Genomic DNA, 20,797 nt, shown 5'->3' with positions numbered 1-20,797 from the left:
TTAGATATTACATAGATATATACTGCTATAATTGGGGCAGGCACAGAGTGTAAAGTAAATCATTTTACCAAGTCAGATTAAAGATGCTATTACTCATGGCAATGTAATACCATCCATAATTTCTGTGTTAAACTTGACATTATAAATCCTTTAATCTGAGTATTTAAAAGCCGCTCTATGGCTCATTTTTCAAACAGCATTCCCGTTAACACGTTTACTGCTAATGAAACCCTATCATGCTCTCTTTCTCCCTTAGACAAACGTTGTTGACCAACATTATTATGTCTGCCTCAACACATTTTGCCCTGGGATGGATTTTTAATGTAATTGCTTCCCCATCAGAAAATAAATTAAAAATAGATAAAAATATACCAATAATTCATATTAATTATTCTCTCAGGTGACCTGTGTTTTTAAAAAAAGATCTTATAATGAAGCCACAATAATTAGCCTGTCTCTGTCCATTTTGGGGCTATTGTGTGATTGTCCTTTCTCCTGGCTCCCTGTGCGTTATCTTCCCCAGTGCCTAGGAAGATATTATAAATAAGTGCCATACTGGCTGAAGCAGCTTTCTAATTATTGTCAGCCATTTCTGGTGTGACGTGATAGATTCTCCAGAGGATTAGAAGACCCACTGCAGGATTTATAACAGGCCTCAGAGCCAAAGCTCGGCTAGAGAGCTCTTTTTCCCTCAGGACAGATAATTGGTTGACATAACAGCTCAACATCTGAGCTAAATTCATGGATGTGTATATATGTGTTTTTCCTCGTGTAATCTCCCTGCTTATTATATAAACTGTTTGGTGTATGAAATGTGATGTGACTTGCTATTTAACAGCAAGATAATTTCTGTGCTCCGCTTTATTCGGGATGCTAAATACTGTTATTCATGTATACTTTCATACATAGAGCACTGAAAAATTATTAAGATAAATTTTGGTGATAATTAATCAAAACATTGAACCCCGGGGAAGTGTTGCTCATTTATGTCATGCCAATTTTTGTCTTATGCTTAGTATATTCATCGTGGGTGGATATCGAATATAATACTGTTCCTTTTTTATCTGTTCAAATTGGACTGTGTAACAGTTTAATTTTAGATCTTATAATTTGAGCTATACTGTCTTCTTTAGTAATAAAACAAATAATATTATAAAGAGTATGTTCATCTAATTAGTGGTTATTAAAAAAAAACCTTGGAAGAATACAAGCATGTTACAATGTATCTGCTATTGCAATCTGTTGTGCAAGCTTTATCTGATATTTAACCCGTAATATCTCAGATGAAGAATTTTCACCTGAAGATTGGTTTTCTTCTGCTTAGTGGTTTTTTTTTTTTGAAAATCTGTTTTTTTAAACTAACCTAATGCACATTTTCTAGATTAATTCACAGATTGGCAGATAGTTATCCGTAATTTGAACAGCGTTATGAATTTTGTAATAAAGGTCTTGATTTGCAAAACATTTCTGTGAATTTTCAGGTATTTGTTTTTAGTAATCACTTGAAGATTTATAAAGAAATGCAGAGAAGAGATGTATGAATGAATACATTAGAAATTAAAAACTAAAGCTGATCTGTTTTTTTAAAAAAGTTTATGGTTTTAATGTGATCAAGTTGTTCTATTTTTATGGATAGTAGCCTATAAAGATGTTCTTTTATTATAACTTGTCTTACAAAGAAATGCAACTCCTTATTATGCAACACATCTGGAGTTCACCAATCAAACCAGACCAGAGGTAGGTAAACTATAGCTTTCCAGATGTTTCTCAAACCCGCATAGAAGCATTAGTCATTAGTGATAGGTTCCGCGAACTGTAGTTCAACAACATGTGGACACATTTGTTAAGTGAGTTTTGCCCCCTTTTACTACCTTTCCTGCCACATTTGTTAAGTGAATAGCTGCAGTGGTTAAGTTGGCAACATAGATAGTAAGTGAATCTGGCTTCCCACTGATTTTGCCTGTCAGGTGGTCACAAAAGCTGTTCACATGATCCCAAGACACTGAAACCATCATAAATATGAGTTAGTTGCCAAATGTCTGAAGTATGATCACGTGATCATGAGGATGGTACAATGGTCATAAGTGCGAAAAACGGTCATAAGTCACTTTTTTCACTGCTGTTGTAACTTTGAATGGTCATTGAATGAGCTATTATAAGTCGAGGATAGTGGTGGGTTGTAGGCGGTACGCCCCGGTACGGGTGTACCGGAGCCAGGCCAGAGCACTGGATACCGTTCCGGTACCATTCCGGTACGGTGCTCCGGAGAGCCCACCCGCCCGTCCGAGCTCCTTACCTATGTTTTAAATACATTTAAATTGCATATACAGCACCTATGTGACGCTCCGCAGAGCAGCTGGAGCATCACGGAGCATCGCAGAGTGCTAAGACACATGTGCTGTGTGTGTGTGTGCATGCGCGACGCCAGCCCATTCCAACCGTACCGGTTAGAACGGGATTTGAAACCCACTACTGGTCGAGGACTACCTGTATCCTAGAATAGTGTATCTTAGCTTTGGCAACTTTAAGCATGTAGCATTCTGGGAGTTGAAGTCTACAAATCTTGCTTGCTTGCTTCTAAAAAGGAATTTGCTTCTGCTCTCTGGAGCTGCAGTATTATAACCCTGATGTCCATCCTTACTAATCACTGTGAAGAAACATAACCAATCAAAATGGATAATATAGATCTGACTTAATATAAAGCACCTTTATCTATATTTCAGTGGTGAAGTTTTGGCCTATATGTCAGATGTGTTTCCATGGGGGGATGGGGCATCAAATGGCAAGGGCAAGCTATGCACTTTTACCTGATCATAGTGTACATTAAAAAGAGGTGGGCTTTGATTGCCCTGTTAGCCCACTATTTTGATGCTGATGAAACACTGAGACACAGACACAAGCACACACCACAATTCCCTCTATTCTGAATATATCAAACAGGTTTACCTCCCTTCTCAGTGATTAATTATAAATGGTCACTGCGCATCAAGAAATATAGATTGGAAGGGAGTGTTTTACATAATGAACTTTAGCAACTGTTTTTCTTTTGAAAATTAGGCAACTATATAGAAAACAAAAGGGTACAGTATGAAGAACTATATTCTTGAATTGCCTATTGTTTGTTGCGTGGTTATGCACCAGTAAACAATGAGAAAAAAAGAAGCCATAATGAATTCAAATTATTCTCCCTTTGGGGGTATTAAACAAATTTAACGAATTCAATGGAGTTGAGATTCACACAATATTCTTTGTGTTGCTAATATGCCGAAATGTTTACTAGAAAATACTTAATGCATCCTGAGTGGGTTTAAGTGGGACAAACTAAAACGACACATGTCCATTAACTGTAACACCATGAAACAGGAATCTTGGGAGGGGAAAAAAGGCACATTTGTCACAGGAGCTTAAAAAATATATATGAGAGAAAAAATCAGCCATGTGAGTTGTCAGATGTAACCTTTTGGCATTCTAATAAACTGTTGCTTAGATAGAAATATCAAGCTATTACTAACGGCTATTAATGTGTACATGCTTCATGTAATTTTATAGTATCTTATTTTAATATCTGTAGTTTTAATGAATTGCAATTTAGGAAAGAAACAATTTTCATTTAGTTTATATAACATAATTATGGACCAAATTAACCCCACAGTAGTCTTAATTACATTTAGTTTCATTTGGCTGATCAAGCAATTAACATGCCACAGTATTTTGGAAGTAAAACCCAAGTTACGGTTTTTCTTCAGCAGAAAATCAAAAAAAACCCATGCATTTTTTTTTCATCTCATGTGTAGTCACTGTGTTAAATGATCTGTTGGAATAATTTGGGGGGACAGCATGTTCCAGAGAGTGCACTTCAGCAACAGAATAAAAATATATTGAGAGCTGTCTGTATCTGTGCCCTTTACAGTTTTGTTCCTTAACATATTTGTCTTCTGAAAAGTACTTTTTCATATTTGTGCATGCATACATAATAATAATAATAATAATAATAATAATAATAATAATAATAATAATAATAATAATAATAATAATAATAATAATAATAATAATAATAATAAATATTTATTTCTTAGCCGCACCCTCTCCCGAAGGACTCGGGGCGGCGTACAACAAAACATAGGAAATAAATATATCGACATACATATAACAAAACATATACCAAGACATATATACGACATATACAAGGAGGAGGTGAACTGATAGATAAAAACAAGTAAAAACACAATGTTTAAAAACCCCTAAATAAATTGAATGCAATTAAAATACCCCAAATAAAAAACCCGTCAGGAGCGATATAGTTGGATCAAAGTTGAGCCAGGCCAGCAACTTGAAAAAGGTGGGTCTTGAGCTTTACACGAAAGGAGCGGAGGTCAGAGGTATTCCTAATATCCGGGGGGAGGTCATTCCACAGGGCTGGGCCCGCCACAGAGAAGGCTCTACTCCTAGGCGCCGCCCCTCGACACTGTCTGGTGGACGGCACCTGGAGGAGGCCCTCTCTGTGCGAGCGGATTGGTCGCAGGGATGTATGGGGCAGAATACGATCCCGCAAGTAACTAGGTCCTAAGCCATGGAGCGCTTTAAAGATTGTTATCAAAACCTTGAAACGCACCCGATAGACCACAGGAAGCCAGTGCAGCTCGCGCAGGAATGGTGTCACATGGGAGTACCTAGTACTCCCCATAATTACCCGCGCGGCTGCGTTCTGGACCAACTGTAGCCTCCGGGTGCATTTCAAGGGAAGCCCCATGTAGAGAAAGGAAGAATTAGCTGTTCTAAACGATAAATAGTAAATATATACATTTGCTAAAAAACATTTCAAGATAAATTGTAAATTTTTTCCACCTCCCTCTGAACCATTCAGAAAAGTTACCTTGTAAAATTGTTTGTGCTGCACAACATACAGGAATTTGTATACAGCAATAGGTATGTTAATAAGTCTCCCTCAATGTCAGTGGCGGGTTGCAGGCAGTATGCCCTGGTATGATACCGTTCTGGTACGGTGCTCTCAAAGGCCCACCCGCCCGTCTGCCTTCCTTACCTGTCTTTAAACTCTTCAGCCCTTCCACGGACGCTCATGGCACGTACAGCGCCTGCGTGATGCTCTGCCAAGCAGCTGGAACATCGTGGAGGCTCGCGGAGTCGTCGATAAAGAGTAAGACGCATGTGTGTGCTGTGTGCATGTGCGTGCGTGCTGCGTGCGTTCATGTGGAGGAAGCCGGGACCCGTTGCAACCATACTGGTTGCAACGGGATCTGGAATCCACCACTGCTCAATGTGTATAGGTTCATGGCATTATACTGTAACTCTTCGCATGTAAATCCACTCAATTCAGTAGGGTTGATTCCCAAATTAATGGTATATAATCGAAGCTTATTGTACTATAGCACTCAAATTATTTCATTTCTTTTGCAGTTGTTGATAGGAAGTAGCATGGAAATATTTAAGTCTACGTTCACAGATAAATTAAGGTCATATCCTATGGCTTTGGGACAGTATCCCATGAGCCACAGAACTAATTAATCAGTTTTTTGTCTCAAATCAAACGTGAACTTGAATTATCTTACACTTAGCTCATTATCTTAATAAAGTGTGCCAATCTGCCACCAGAAAAGTGTAGATAGCAACAAGCATGAGAGTAGTTGTCTTAATTATACTGTTACCACAACATTCAGGACAATCCGAAGAATTCCATTCTACCTGCTCTCCCCATGAGACTCTGATTCATTGGATTTTGTGATTGCTGAGCAGTAATTTTTTTTATTAGATTCCCTGATTGAATGCCAACATTTTACCTGTCACATCACAACTGACTCTCTCCTTGTAGATTCTGCAGCCAAATCCTGAGACCATCAGACCTATAAATTTATGGCATGTTGCAGCAAAATGAACATGGAAACCTCCTCAACTGGAACAATTTTGTGTAACCAAAGAAGACTATGAAAATGGATATATCAAATAATATGGTATCTTAAAGAAGATAGAACTTTTAGAATTTTAAAATTTTATTATTTTAGTTTATTTTGGGACATAGTGAAACAAAGTAAACTTGTGATGTATTTTTACACATAGCAGAAAAATGCAATTTCTTTGCATTTTCAAGGCAAAGATTACACCCCTCTATCCCATGTGTTAACTAAATGCTTATTATGCCAATTTCATTTAAAATACAGTGCTTTAGAGAACCTTTACATGCACATGCTAGTCAATTAACCCTGACCTGAAAATTGGGTATGTTTTTTTGAGAGGGGGGTGTCATTGACCAAATAAATATTGTTGATTGATATCTGCGCAGCAATCTACTTTTAAATTCTTATATCCAGTATTGTAGCCCATCCCTCATTCATCCCAAAATAATTGCCCTGTCAAGAACTGGAAACATATGAGAATACCCAGTGCTACTCAGTAGAGATTTAAGATGTAGCTTATTTCAGTTTTTCTAATCTTTTTATTGTATTTTATTCATCAAACAAAAATTACAAATTCAAACAAAGAAAATAAGAAAATCAACATGTCACAGGCACATTAAGCACATCAGCTTACTTATGCATGCCTCCCATGAATGAGGTCCACAAAAGTTAAATTAGAATTAAAACTGTGAAAGTTAATGGCTGAGACAACTGAATCAAGTAAGACATTCCAGACTTGGGACAATTCTGTTACAAAAATACATTTTTTAACAATTGAATTTAGAGCAGTTTACATAAGGTGACCAACCGTCCTCCTTAAGGGAGGACAGTCCTTCTTTTGTAAGTTCTGTCCTCCCTCGAAAAGTGTCCTCCTACATGTCCTCCTTTCTGATATTTGAAGACTAATCTGTTGCGCGTTATGTGACGTATTTGTATTTGACATGACAATTCGTCAAGACTCAGTATAGTGCGGTATAAGACGCAATTAGGAGACGCATGCGCTCCACACGGGAGACCTTGAGAGAGAGACCGCCGCGTACAAGTGGCTTTGTTTACTTCTTACCGAAACACAACACGGCACATACGCACGCAGTAGACTCATGGCACGTCGGCAATTGAATGACTAACGGTAATTATTTCTTTCTCAGTGAATATTCAATTATACAGAGGTAAGTACAATTCACGTTTTATTAAACAGTTTTTAATGGTGTTTTTTTTACTTCATCGCAAGTATATTGAACAGATATTGAATCTTGTGTTGAATTTTTATCTAAAGAAATGCTAGACATTAAAAAAGATGACAATTGTCTCTTTGAAGAAATTAGAAGACTGAATATATATTTAAATTCTGAAAAATTAATACAATGGGAAAATCAACATGTTGAAATTGATAAAAGATGGGTGGCTATTTTCAGCCATTTCAAAAATGAACATATTCCTTGTGAACATTTATTTATACTTGTTCAATTTACGTTGTGCTGCCCTGGAACTAATGCAGCAGTTGAAAGAGTTTTTTTCAATTGCCAATGATTTTTGGACAAGTGAGAAATCGAGATTGAATGTTGATACTCTAGCTGCAGCACTTGCCATAAAATTCAATATGAAGGATATTTCTTGTTCAGATATTTCCAATATATTGTTAGAAGATGATACATTGACAAAAAATATTAATTCAATGGAAAAGTACTCATTTAAATAATAATTAACAGGCATGTAAGCATAATTACAATATAAAATGTTGCAAATGTTTTTATTATACATATATCATATTTTAGGGTATTATTGTTGCAATGAATAAAATATTTCTTTTATTTACGATATATTTTTTCCAATTTATTTGTCCTCCTTTTCATTGTAAAAAAGTTGGTCACCTTAATTTACATTAAATTTAAAGCAGTTGTTCGCACATGTTACATCATGATTAAAGCTTTTAAAAATCATTTACAGGAGAATGATTGCTGCCAGTTCACCCCGGATCGGGCGAACCAGTAGTAGTGGTGGTGGGAGGCTCCACCCACCCGCCCAGGCGCTTCTGGCAATGCATAGAATCATTGCTCAATTGTGTGCGCGCACAAGCAAACCAGTAGTAAAATAAATTACAACCCACCATTGATTTACAGGTAATGCATTACTATGTACAATTTTGTAGCAATACGTAAGTCTGGTGTTGCAAATCTAAACTATCCAAACTAAACTAAATTTTCTTACATCTTTGAAAAATCTTACCTCTTTGCAAAATGCAGCAAATACTATCAGAGGAAATGGGAGTCTAAGGTAGGTAAAGTTGAGGAACTGCTACGGGAAGGATTTAAAGAAAAAGCTTCTTGTTGGATAGCTTGGAATCAGGGAAGCTAATCAGGCCACACTGACAAGAAGATCTAACAAGGGGATCTGTCCTCACCGAAATGAAACTCAGGGGAACCAGAAAAAGCATAAGAAACTGGAACTGGATTATAGCCAGAATCATTGTGAAGTTCAGGGAAGGGACAGGAATTCATAAATTCCTCTGAAGATTTGGGAAAAAAATCCAGAATAACCTGAGAGATGCAGGTTTAAAAAAGCAAAATAATGAAAACTACCATTCCTCTTCCTCCATTGAGAGGCTTACACCAACTTTTGGTTCTCTTCAGTTTTGCTATTTATTTATGAACTATCAACTTCTATGAAAGCAAATGTCGAGAGCCAGCTGTTTCAAATGCATCTGTTTCAAATATTAGTTATTCTGCCCTGAGTGCAAAATTCACCTTAAGTGGGCTTGCTTGATTTTCACATGCTTGTGGTTTTTGGGTTCATTAGGCCAATATCATTGCTAATATATAAGCAGCTCATTTTCTCATTTTTTTTTTTTCGTTTACCATTTTGGCATTTACTTTTCATTTGGCAAATCTTTTGCTAACAGAATCTAACCATTGTTTTATTCTGAAGTGTCAGGTATTATTTATCAAAGGGTATATTCTTCTTAAATGATTCCAGATGATTGCTAACAATGAAATGTGAAGCCCTGAGCCCTCACTTAGCACATGATGCTATCCTTCTATTTATTTTCTACCATTGCTTCATCTGAATCAGTCACATTCCCTGTTTTCTCCTTTTCCATTGTCACTGACTTCTTGCTACTCAGCAGGAAACACTTAGACGACGGGTGTCAAACTCGCCATGTCACATTGGTATCACGTGACATTTCATGATGTTTTCCCCATTTGCAGAGCTGTGGTGGGTGTGGCTTCTGCGTGACACATCCGGCCCATAGGCCACTAGTTTGACACTCCTGACTTAGATGCTTATTCTTACCAGTACTCATTGTAATGACTTATAATTCAACCTTATATAATTATTGCTCATCTCTAGCCACTTAATCAAGATTAAATGATTACATGTTGGGCCAAGACTATCTTTAACCATGGAGGTTTACTGGATTAGTTTCCAGGCACTAACTGGATTGAAATGTGGGAATATGTTTCCATAATATTTGTTGTTGTTCAGTCATTAAGTCGTGTCATGACCACAAGGACACCATCCTCCCCCCATCCTCCCCTCTCTCCCAGAGTTTTCCCAAATTCATGTTCATTGCTTCAATGACATCCATCCATAATATGCATGTATGCGGAGATTTATTCAGAGTAAGGCCACGTAAACTTTGCGACTTAAAGAAAACAAGTGTTTCCTAGTGTGGGAGAGGCTTGCAAAGGATCTATAGGCAACTCTTTAAATCAGCTAAGTCATCTCCTTTGATCAAACAGCCGTTCTTTGGGGTGTAACAACCTGGTCTTCAATGAACACCTGTTTTTGACTTAAGGAAATGCTAGTAGGGAGGCAGATTATGATTGCCTGTTGGGAACAATAAAAACAGTTCAGTGGTGAACCAATGACTGGCGGGGTGCGGGGGGAATAGTGAGCTCCTTATCTCTGGGTTCAAGCAGAGACTGGATATACAGCCATCTGTCAAGATGATTTAATTTGGAGTCTTGCCCTGAGGAGCAGGAAGTTGGACTCAATTGTCTACATGGGTTGTTCTTGTTGTAGGATCCCATACCTCTTTGTCATATTGCAAAAAAAAAAGAAAAAAGAAAAGATAATTTTACCATTGGCAATGCTGAAAAAAATGCTCTAAAATATTCTCCTTATCTCTTTTATTAAGGAAGAAAATGCTATACTGTAAGGAAATACTGTTAACTCTCTCTCTCTCATACATCTATTACCTTAGCCACTTATAAAAACTTCACTGGGTGAAGAACTATTCACCACAAACAGAACTATTTGTATTTTGATGGAATTATTACTACATTATCAATACAAATATAAATCCTGATATGCATAGTCCCCAACTTGTCGAAGCCATCTTTTGCATTGGGCCTTCAGGCTGCCACATTTAATGCTGTGGGGGAAATGGGAGGAGGGATTATATGGAGTATGGGAGACATATAATCATGATAACATTCCCTTCACAGTGAGTCAAGGACATCTTGCCCTGCACCTGGAGGGGCGTGACTGGGAGGCACCTCCAGTTTTGGATGGTGACTGATTGGATCATGTGATGGATATGTGGGTGCTGGGCAGGTGCTTGGACTTTCATTTGGGTGGGGAAAACCTGGAAGCTTTCAGATTCGGGTTTTCCCAGACGTGCCAATATGACATCTCTAGTAAAACGGAACTCTGAGGAAACTCAAGCCTAGGAGTCTTCTTTTGTTATGGGTGTTACTTGGAACCTTGACACAACTATTATGCTATCATGAGTTACAGAATAACCAAAGAGCCTTCTGATTGATACTGATGTAGAATAAACTCATAGAGAAACCGAGGATTTCACTTGCATTTTCATTAAGCTTCCAAATAAATAACTAGGTGATGTGTATAATTAGGTCTTAGCAGGGGATTCCATGTAACGAACTGTGAGAATAACCTTGAGGAAAGGAAGAAAGAACTGCAGCCAAGGCTGTGGTCAGATAAAAGAAATCTAAGCTCAAAGCAAAATGGAATTTGAGAAAGAACTGACTTTCCTTAGTTCTCTTTAGGATTATGGAGAGTGGTCTATGGAGATTCTCAATCATGCAGGTCATGGTTGTCCCAAAAGTGCTTTTTTTTTTTTTTAAAAAAAGGAGGCAACTGAACTTTCTTTGTTTCTTCCTTAAAATGTTTCACTTCTTATCTAAGAAGCTTCTTCAATTCTGAAGAAATGTCTTGGATGAGAAGCAAAACGTTTAAAAAAACAACCCAAAGTCCAGCTGACTTTTGAAAAAGAACCTTGAGCACATGTGGGGCAGAGTGGCAAGACTGAGGTCAACCCTTTGAGGTAGACCAGAGTTGAATGCCCAAATCATGAATACTAAATGTGCTTTTGTTACAGGGTCTGTGTAAATCTTGCAATTCTGAATGTGCCTCCCATCTCCCCTTAGCTGTGGCTCTTCCCCCTCTTCTTCAAGTTTATTCTAACAGCCCAATACACGGCACTTGGTTGACTCTAATTAAAGCATCTAAAACACATATATTTGTATCAAGCATATATGCATCTCTTCCCTTTAAAAGTTGCCACATCAATGATTTCAGCTAGTTCCCCAGAGAACACTGGAGGTCAATTCTAGGGCTATGCAGCATTTTGGATTAAAATGGAAAATAATGGTTGGAGATGTGGGAGTGTTTGCACAGTATCTTCCCAGCAACTTTTTAGAGCAGCTGCATTGTTTCTAGATCTCACAACCTTTAGATATAACTCTGAGATCTCCCTCAAAAAGTGTTACAGATACAGATATGGTGAATGGCGAGCAGAAGACCCAATAATTGTTTTTGGGAGTTGATGGTAAGATGAATTGATGTAAACATTTAATAATACAATACGATGTTGGCTATGTAATAGTATACATGCGATTATATGTTATGAAAATGAAAAAATAATAAAACTTTATATTAAAAAAGTGTCACAGAATTGTTTTTTTTTAAATGCTGAAGAATCTAGGACCTTATTAAGTCATTATAATCAATGTCATTTTAAGTAAATTTATATTACTATTCCACAAAAAAAGGTTTTTTTCCTTGCTTCTTCGAGCCCTACTTACTTCCTGAAATTTGTACTCTTAAAAATTTCATACTACTTGTCAAAGCATTCCTGAATTGTATCTAAAAACAATCCAACATGCCAGTTAACAAAACAACCAGAAACTGACACTAATAAAAATGGATACTAAGTTCTAAACCCAGCAGAAAAGAATAAAAGAAATGCCAGGACCTTTAAAAGTAATTATTTATTCAAAAAAGATAAGTTTAATACACCACAGATAACAAAAAATAAACAAGCAAGCAGGCAAACAAATCTATTAGTGAAAACATACTGTGAAGGTCAACTAAAACGAAATAAGCAGTTTTATCCTATACTGGTAAACCTCCTACATCCAACTCACACATTTACCGCTACATTTTAATAAAATTAGGAAAGTATATTGCTTCTAAAGGTTACTTGAACAAAGGAACACTAAACTCAGCTACAAATTATATGGTTTCTACAGTCAGACACCTATTGTAAAGTAATAAAGAATTAAATGGTTTCTTCTCACTAATTGGCAAGAAAATCTACACGAATAACCAGGAATATTTTAATAACAGCCGGTCGCCACCCAAAAAAAAATACCAGAAAACAAATATCAGATGATCTAGGGAAACTTGGCACTGAAAATTAAAAAGGATAAAACACCAAAATTAAACATCCCTTTACAATTGTCTGCATTTTCTGCATTCCCTCCCTCTCAATTACTTGGTTCTTCAATATGTTGGCAGATTATATATATATATAAAGAAGCAGCACAAACGACTGCAATCTGAGCCCAGCTTTGAAGACCAAATAGTTAGCCCTTGAGTGAATTGAAATACGAGCTGCAAAAGCCCTTTAAACCCTCCAATCTGTTTTAAATTATTTTGATGCTTCTATTTAAAGGTTACATTTTTGTTTTGTTATGAGCCCTAGTTTAGTAACACAAAACCTGGCCAATATCAGTGGAGAGCCAATTCACAGATTACACACCCAGGGACTTTCCTGAGCTAACCTAAAGTAAAACAGCATGCTTATTCTTAGTAATCATTCTGACCATGAATGAACTTTTCACATCTTGGCTCATAAAATAAACACATCTATTCAGTGGGAAAAATAAATTAACTAGCCTGACCAGCACATCAGTATACATTACTTACAGTTTCTGAGCTTGTTAAATCAAGGGGAAAATCACCCATGATTTCATTTCAATTTTGAAAAGTATAGGTCTACATCAAAATATTGCTGTTGGTAGAAATACTGGATCTTGGTTAGGCTACGAGCATGTACCAATCAAATATTTTATTTTCCTTTCCTTTTGCTCATGGCTTGTATTAATTGTTGCATTTAATTACTGCTTAATTCTAAATAAGAATGAATAGAATAAATATATAATCACTCAGAAACCTCTTTAAAATCTTCAAAGTAGTCTCAATGGTGTAGGAAATTGCTAAATGTTTGTTGCATTGGAAAAAGGTATATATTGTATAGTTAAACAGTAGAATGATAGAATCTAGTGGAATAGTAGAATAAATTAGCAAGTTAAATAAATCTGCCTCACTAATATGATATATGACATAAAATCAGACACTTCCCCATTAGATCTTGTGAACTATTACACCTACATATTTTTTTAAAAGGTAAAGGTTTCCCTCACACATACTGTATGTGCTAGTCGTTCCCAACTCTAGGGGGCACTGCTCATCGCCGTTTCAAAGTCGAAGAGCCAGCGTTATCCGAAGATGTCTCCATGGTCATGTGGCCGGCATGACTAAATGCCAAAGGCTCATGAAATGCTGTTACCTTCCCACCAAAGGTAGTTCCTATTTTTCTACTTGCATTTTTACATGCTTTCGAACTGCTAGGCTGGCAGAAGCTGGGACAAATAACAGGAGCTCACTCCGTTACGCCGCGCTAAGGATCTGAACCGCTGAACTGCCAACCTTTCTGATCGACAAGCTCAGCCTCTTAGCCACTGAGCCACCACATCCCCTACATAAGTATTGTGTGTTTTATTATTTATCCTGCTTATTTTAGTCATTTCTATGTCAAATTCTCAAATTAATACTACAAAGAAGCACTGTAGAAACAGTGGAAAAAAAGGATATTCTTCCTCTTTAGTTTTTTTTTTAAATTAATAGCAATTGGTATATCACAAACACCAAGAAGAGACTTTTGTCCTTTGGAGAAATCCAAATTCAAAGGACTTCAGAACATTCTGGTGTCCAGGCAAATCTGCATGGAGAAATTGTAAGCTTTTTCCAAATCAAAATCAGTTTTTTGGGAAACTGACCAGAAACTACTTGATTAGCTGAAGACCTTGCACAATACCCTGGTATTCTCAAACCCCTATTTCCCGGTCTTGAAATTCCATTATGAATTAACTCAAGTTCAAAGCATGCTTTCACCAGCTACTCTTGTGCAATCCTTTGTACATAAAATGTGAAAGATAATAGATAACAGATCAATTATAGATAGGGGATAACAGATAACACTTAAGTGTTTTATATGCATATTTTTCCCCATGTTCTACAAGTGTTTGGGTAGGCGCATTGGCCAACAAATAATTCTACAGATATTGCTGCTCTTTTTTTTCCAGCATTTGGGCTTGAGACGTCAGCTTGAATGTAATTTCAGTGACCACTTCCCCCCCCCTCCACATTGACATTTTGAGTTCAATTCCAGTAAGTACCAATGGGAAATTCCTAGAGGCCAAGCCATTTTCTGTGAATTAGCATCAAGACAGTGAGTCTTTGTGTAGCAGTTAGTTGCAACTTGATTCAAAATGCATATTTGGGGGATTTCTGACAACACTAGCTTTGTTTTTTATGCTAATAGAAAAAGAGTCTAGGAATCTCTTGCATTTTTATGATCAAAGCTGATCACCACGAATATGTCTGGAAGCACTACTGAGTGATAGAATTTTCAGAGACAATCATGTTACAGAGATTTTTTTTTAAAAAGTATTTCAACAAATATTCCTCTTAAACTCCAATGTCCGTTGCCTCCTGTCTACATGCCCAAGTATGACTTATTCTGGCAGTGGTATTCAGGGTCTTGGAAGTCCACATTTTGCCAGTTAAGACCCTTCACCGAGAGGCAGAGTACAAATCTCATTCCCATTGATCCTAGCCAACATGGTAAATAGTGAAAAATGCTAGGAATGGGAATTTATCTACAACCGAAAAGCCATTCCTGCCACAAATGAAAATTGACATTGCAATTTATGCGGGGAATAATGCAGGCATTTCTAACACCTGGAATAATGGGATCTGTAGGCTCCCTAAATCTGGTGAGGTATAGGTTTTCCATTCCAGATTAATGTATGGAAACTATATGCAGCTACCTACTAGGGATTAGAAACGCTTCTCCTTTTCTTTCTTTTCTCTTTTCTCTTTTCCTTTCTTTCTCTTTCTTTTTTCTTTCTTTCTTTTTTCTTTCTCTCTTTTTTCTTCCTTCCTTCCTTTCTCCCCCTCTTCCTTTTCCTCATCCTTTGCCCTCTTCCCCTTCCCCCTTTCTCTCCTCATTCCCCCTCCCCCTCCTCTCCCCTTCTCAAATCATGCTTTAGCATTAGGTCAAGATGTACCTGCCCTGAAAGCATCCTTTAAGCCAGTGGTGGGATTCAAATAATTTAACAACTGGTTCTCTGCCCTAATGATTTTTTTCCAACAACCAGTTCACCAAACTGCTCAGAAACGTAACAACCGGTTCTTCCTGAAGTGGTGCAAAATGGCTGAATCCCTCCTCTGTTTTAAGCCTGTTCTCAGACTTCAGAAACAAGACAGTTGAATGAAAAATTACAGGAATGAGAAGCTTTTGAGTAGCCATAGATCAGGAAAAATATTCGGCCCTTGTTGAAAAACCCCTAAATTTTGTTTTGTGACCAGCGGCAACACAACATAGGGCACGACTGTCAAACTCGCAGCCCACTTGCCATATGTGTCACGTGCTGGCCACGCCCATGCCCAGTTTAACGAAGGGGAGGGAAAACTATTTCACCATGATAGGTGCTCAGAAGGTACCACAGCTAGATGACAACATTCGGAGCAGAAACTCCTTCAGTCTGCCAATTCGATTGCCTTTATGGACCATTCCATTGAAAGTATCAAATAGGCAACTTTCCCAAACATTGGTGCTCAGTATTCTTTATTTCTTTTATTCTTTTACTCTCAAAACAGGTAATTAAGAATGGAATTAAGTAGTTTCTCCCAGTGGTGGAATTCATTTTTTTTACAGCCGGTTCTGTGGGTGTGGTTTTGTGGGCGTGGCAGGGAAAGGATACTGCAAAATCCCCATTCCCTCCCCACCCTACTATCCTGCTTTCCAGTTCCGTTCTCCTGTTCAGGGCAACAAAAGAAGATCAGCTAGGAAGCTGGGAGGCAGCGGAAGCCGGGCCAGCCTATTTGCCAGTTCTCCAAACTAATCAAAATTTCCACTGCCAGTTCTCCAGAAGCTGTCAGAACTGGCTGAATACCACCTCTGGTTTTCTTCAGGGAACTCAGAAGTTCCACCTTCTACTATTTGACTTAGCAAAGATAGCATTTCTACCAAACCAGCAAATCTACATGGCCCATCAAGATATATATATATATCGGTATTCAAATGCGGGAACTTCATATTTGTTTTCCAAATGCCTGGACCTCGAAGCTAGTTAATGAAGCTAATCTAAGTAGTCAGAACAGCATGAAACCAAACGTTTGTAAATGGCAAATGTTTGCAAACCCTGCTTTAGTCAAACCTTGTTGATTTCACCGGATGTATTTTCATGCAATATGGCATTTTAAAAAAACAGAATAATGATTTCATTTTCTGGTAAGAAAAGGTATCCCAGTTTGTCAATTTGTCGTACCAAGATCATAGTAGTTATTTCTTATTGTCTTGAAATTTACCATTTCAATTACTGGGCCTCCTTACAAGAAATGTTAACCCTGATTGAATGCTTAGAGCTAAGTAAGTATAAGCACTCCATAAAACATTGTTATTGACTGATGTATTAATAGGGTAAAGAAGCAAATTAAGAATGCACCAAGTCTTAAATTAAATAGCACACCTGGACAGGTATAGAGTTCTGTAAATTGGATTACATTATAAAGATCAACAACATCTGGCATGTCTATTAATTATCATTAATTAGATTAGTAGTCATTGCCTAATACGGCATTTAGATAGGTACATCAGGAATCTGTATGATTAAAAGACTGTCAGTTATAGAACCCCGATATTTCTTTCAGAGTTATTCCATGTTTTCAGAGGGTCTCTTCCCACACCTGTTTCATTATATCATTCTAGTTATCCACTTGAGTTCTGAGTTGGTGGTTGGTGGTGACCCCAACCCCTGGTTCCGTGGCCCGTTCTGCATCCATGGCTCACTGGGAACCAGTCCACACAAGTAGTAGGCATGCGTGTGAGGTTATGAAGTTCCAACTGCACAAGCTGTGGGCACATGCACAAGACCACCTCCTCCACCCTTCTCCATTACTGCTGTTGGTCCACAAAGCCAGAATGGCTGAGAACCTCTGGTCTATATCCAACACTATATGATGCAACTTAGACACTAGACCTTCTGGACCAGTGGTGGGTTACAGGCAGTATGCCCTGGTACGGGCATACCGGAGCCTGCCTGGACCACCAGGTACCGCTCTGGTACAGTGCTCCGGAGGGCCCACCCGCCCGCCCATGCTCCTTACCTGTCTTTAAATCTTCGGGCTTCCGTGCATACACACGGAGTGTACAGCACCTGCGCGATGCTCCGCCAAATAGCTGGAGCGTCACGGAGGCCCGCGGAGGTATCGCTGGATGGCAAGATGCATGCGCGCCGTACCGGTTGGAATGGGATCCTGAACCGGTTGGAATGGGATCCTGAACCCACCAATGTTCTGGACTAACTTCTCCATTAATGATCCAGGTTAGACCCTGACATAACAATTAATCACTGACAGTTAGAACAATTAATCAGTGGAATAACTTGCCTCCAGAAGCTGTAAATGATCCAACACTGGACGTTGTTAAAAAGAGATTGGATAACCATTTGTCTGAAATGGTATAGGGTTTCCTGCCTAAGCAGTGGGTTGGACTAGAAGACCTCCAAGGTCCCTTCCAACTATTCTATTCTACTCTACTCTATTCACTATCTTCTCAAGAAATTCTACAAATTAATTGGAACTTCTTTGGCCATCCTGTAAGCATTATTCCCCTGAATGCAGAGGTGGTATTCAGCAGGTTCTGACCAGTTCTGGAAAACCGATAGCGGAAATTGTGAGTAATTTGGAAAACTGGCAAATACCACCTCTGACTGGCCCCGCCCCATCTATTCTATGCCTCTCAAGTCCCAGCTGATCTGGAGGGAGTGAGGATTTTACAGTAACCTTCCCCTGGAGTGGAGAGGGAATGGAGATTTTACAGTATGCTTCCCCTGCCACACCCACCAAGCCATGCCCACAGAACCAGTAGTAAAAAATTTGAATCCCACCACTGCCTGAATGGCTTCCTTCAAGTAGAAAAACAATAGACAAGGATTCTATGGGCAAACGTTCCACCCTACCCTACCACATCATATACAGTACATGCCCTGTGTGATCAAGTACTTCTTATTTGTAGACACTGGCTAGAAACAGTTCTATGCAACTGCAATCTTCATCCACAACATCATTTCTCCCCCCGCCCCATGTCAGCAAATGAATTTCTGAATTTCCTGTACCGCTCTGTTAAGAATACTTTGAGTCTTGCATTTGGGTGATGGTATTAAATTATTATTTCATGTTGCTTTTGTACCAGTGAAATTAGATTTGATTTTAACTCTGTTTCAGAACCTATTTCACTTTGGAGGTACTGAACCAGATATATTATCCCACATTTCTTTTCTGTTAACAAACCCTTTTTTTCTTCTCCCTGTTAATTTTCACAGGTGTTTGATCCCTCCCAGCTCTTGAGGAAAAGGGATGTGCTGCCTTAATTTATGGAAAGCTGTGTGCTAGTCTCCTCTGTTTAATTTTGTTTTTATAGCATACTATAATTAAGTCTTTATTTGAAATTCATATTTAAACCATTGCCTGGTTGTCATGGAATTGTTGGTAATGTGTGATTACATTATGTTGTCTTTTGCCAGGACACTCCTGTAAATGAGGCATTATCCTCCGAGATTTTCTTGGCTGAAAATGTGAGTAATTAAAAATGTAAACAAATATTATCCATTACATATGCCACTGTAATAAGTACTTCACTATAATACAAGTTAATGGCTCTTTGGGGATTAAGCTTGATCCTGCTATAGCATGTTTCATAGGTATATAAATAAACAGTTCAGCATGTGCTGTTTTAGATGGGGTTTGAAAAAAACCTTGATGATGGGAGAAAGTAACTTTGTTGCTTATATTCCTTATGATTTATATTGATATAGATTGTTTCCTGATTGCTTATTTGTACCTTATGACTATCATTAAGTGTTGTTCCTTATGATTCTTGGTGAATGTATCTTGTCTTTTTATGTACACTGAGAGCATATGCATCAAAGACAAATTCCTTGTGTGTCCAATCACACTCGGCCAATAAATAATTCTATTCTATTCTATTCTATTCTATTCTATTCTATTCTATTCTATTCTATTCTATTCCATTCCATTCCATTCCATTCCATTCCATTTATTTAATGTTATAGATTCTTTTAATATGTAGTGTTGTATCTTGTGGTTCTTGATGAATGTATTTTTTCTTTTTTTCCTTTTATGTTCACTGAGAGCACCAAAGACCAATTCCTTGTGTGTCCAATCACACTTGACCAATAAAGAATTCTATTCTATTCTAAATCGTGGCCAAACAGATATACTGATTTTTTTAAAAATGGGCACATCCAGAAAGATAACCTCATCAATCCATAGCCTATTTTGGAACCAAATTTTAAAAATGTGACGGAAACAAAATTTTGACCCTACAAATAGGGCTGAGCTGATGACTAGTAATTAATAATCAATCTTGTTATCCCCTGCTCAAGCCATATAACACCAGCCACATGTTAAAATGCATTCTAGGAAAGAACTCAACATACAATAGAGGTTACACAACTTCTTTCAGGAGAAATGTAGATGTTTCAGTGCTCCTTCTGTCGAAATTGAGAGCTTTAAGTTTAGAAAAGTAGGCTTATTTTATCCAAATTCATCCAACCACTTCTATGCCTCACCCAGTGCTAACATCGTCTGCCCTCCGTTCCGATAACAGTCAGACTGAAATGGAAACCGAGCAGTGATTCTGGCTGACATGGAAGACAATGGACCATTTGTTTAAAAATGAGTGTGTCACCATTGCTTTTGAATCGATGTCATGTAACTTTTTAAATTTCAAGTTTCATCTTCCGTAATGTTCTGAGAATGGTTCAAACGCAGTCTCTTCAATCCTCGGCTGTTATCTCCGATCCTGTGAAAATATGAGTTTCATTTTCCCCCTCCACCTCTCTCACTGACTCACTTCTAGTTTCGTGGTTAGAAAACCTCACAAAGGCTAACTGTGATATTTTTGACTGGAACATCAAGATGCACCCATGCAAATTCCTGGGCCAAAAGATTTCCAGAAGGAAATCCATGATCTTTCAGATGTTATTCCAGTTATTCCAGGTATCACTGATGTTGTTCCATCTTCCAGCATCTTTTTCCCTTGATCAGTCTGGCAGCAGCCTATACAAAGATGCTCGGTAAAATCAAGACAGTAGCCATAACCACAAAAACGGAGCCCTGCCACTTTTTAAATATGTTAAATATGCAACGTGTGTCAAAACCAGAAGGCTTCAATTATGCTGGTCCAGGGATGGGTTCCGGCTTCTTTTACTGCCTGTTTGCTCAGGGATGCGCTTCGGGTGCACGCATGCTTTGCGTATGCGTGCACA

General features: G+C 38.0%; 1 long non-coding RNA gene across 1 annotated transcript in view; it reads right to left on the bottom strand.

The window, feature by feature from the left end:
• Positions 1-20,797, bottom strand: part of LOC309385468 — a 48,380-nt gene that overhangs the window by 5,615 nt on the left and 21,968 nt on the right. The window lies entirely within an intron of this gene.

Source organism: Natrix helvetica (genome assembly GCF_964273705.1).
Source record: "Natrix helvetica genome assembly, chromosome: 1".
Classification (NCBI taxonomy): Eukaryota; Metazoa; Chordata; class Lepidosauria; order Squamata; family Natricidae; genus Natrix; species Natrix helvetica.
The sequence above is the reverse complement of the archived record's forward strand: the minus strand, read 5'-3'. Positions and strand labels throughout refer to the sequence as shown.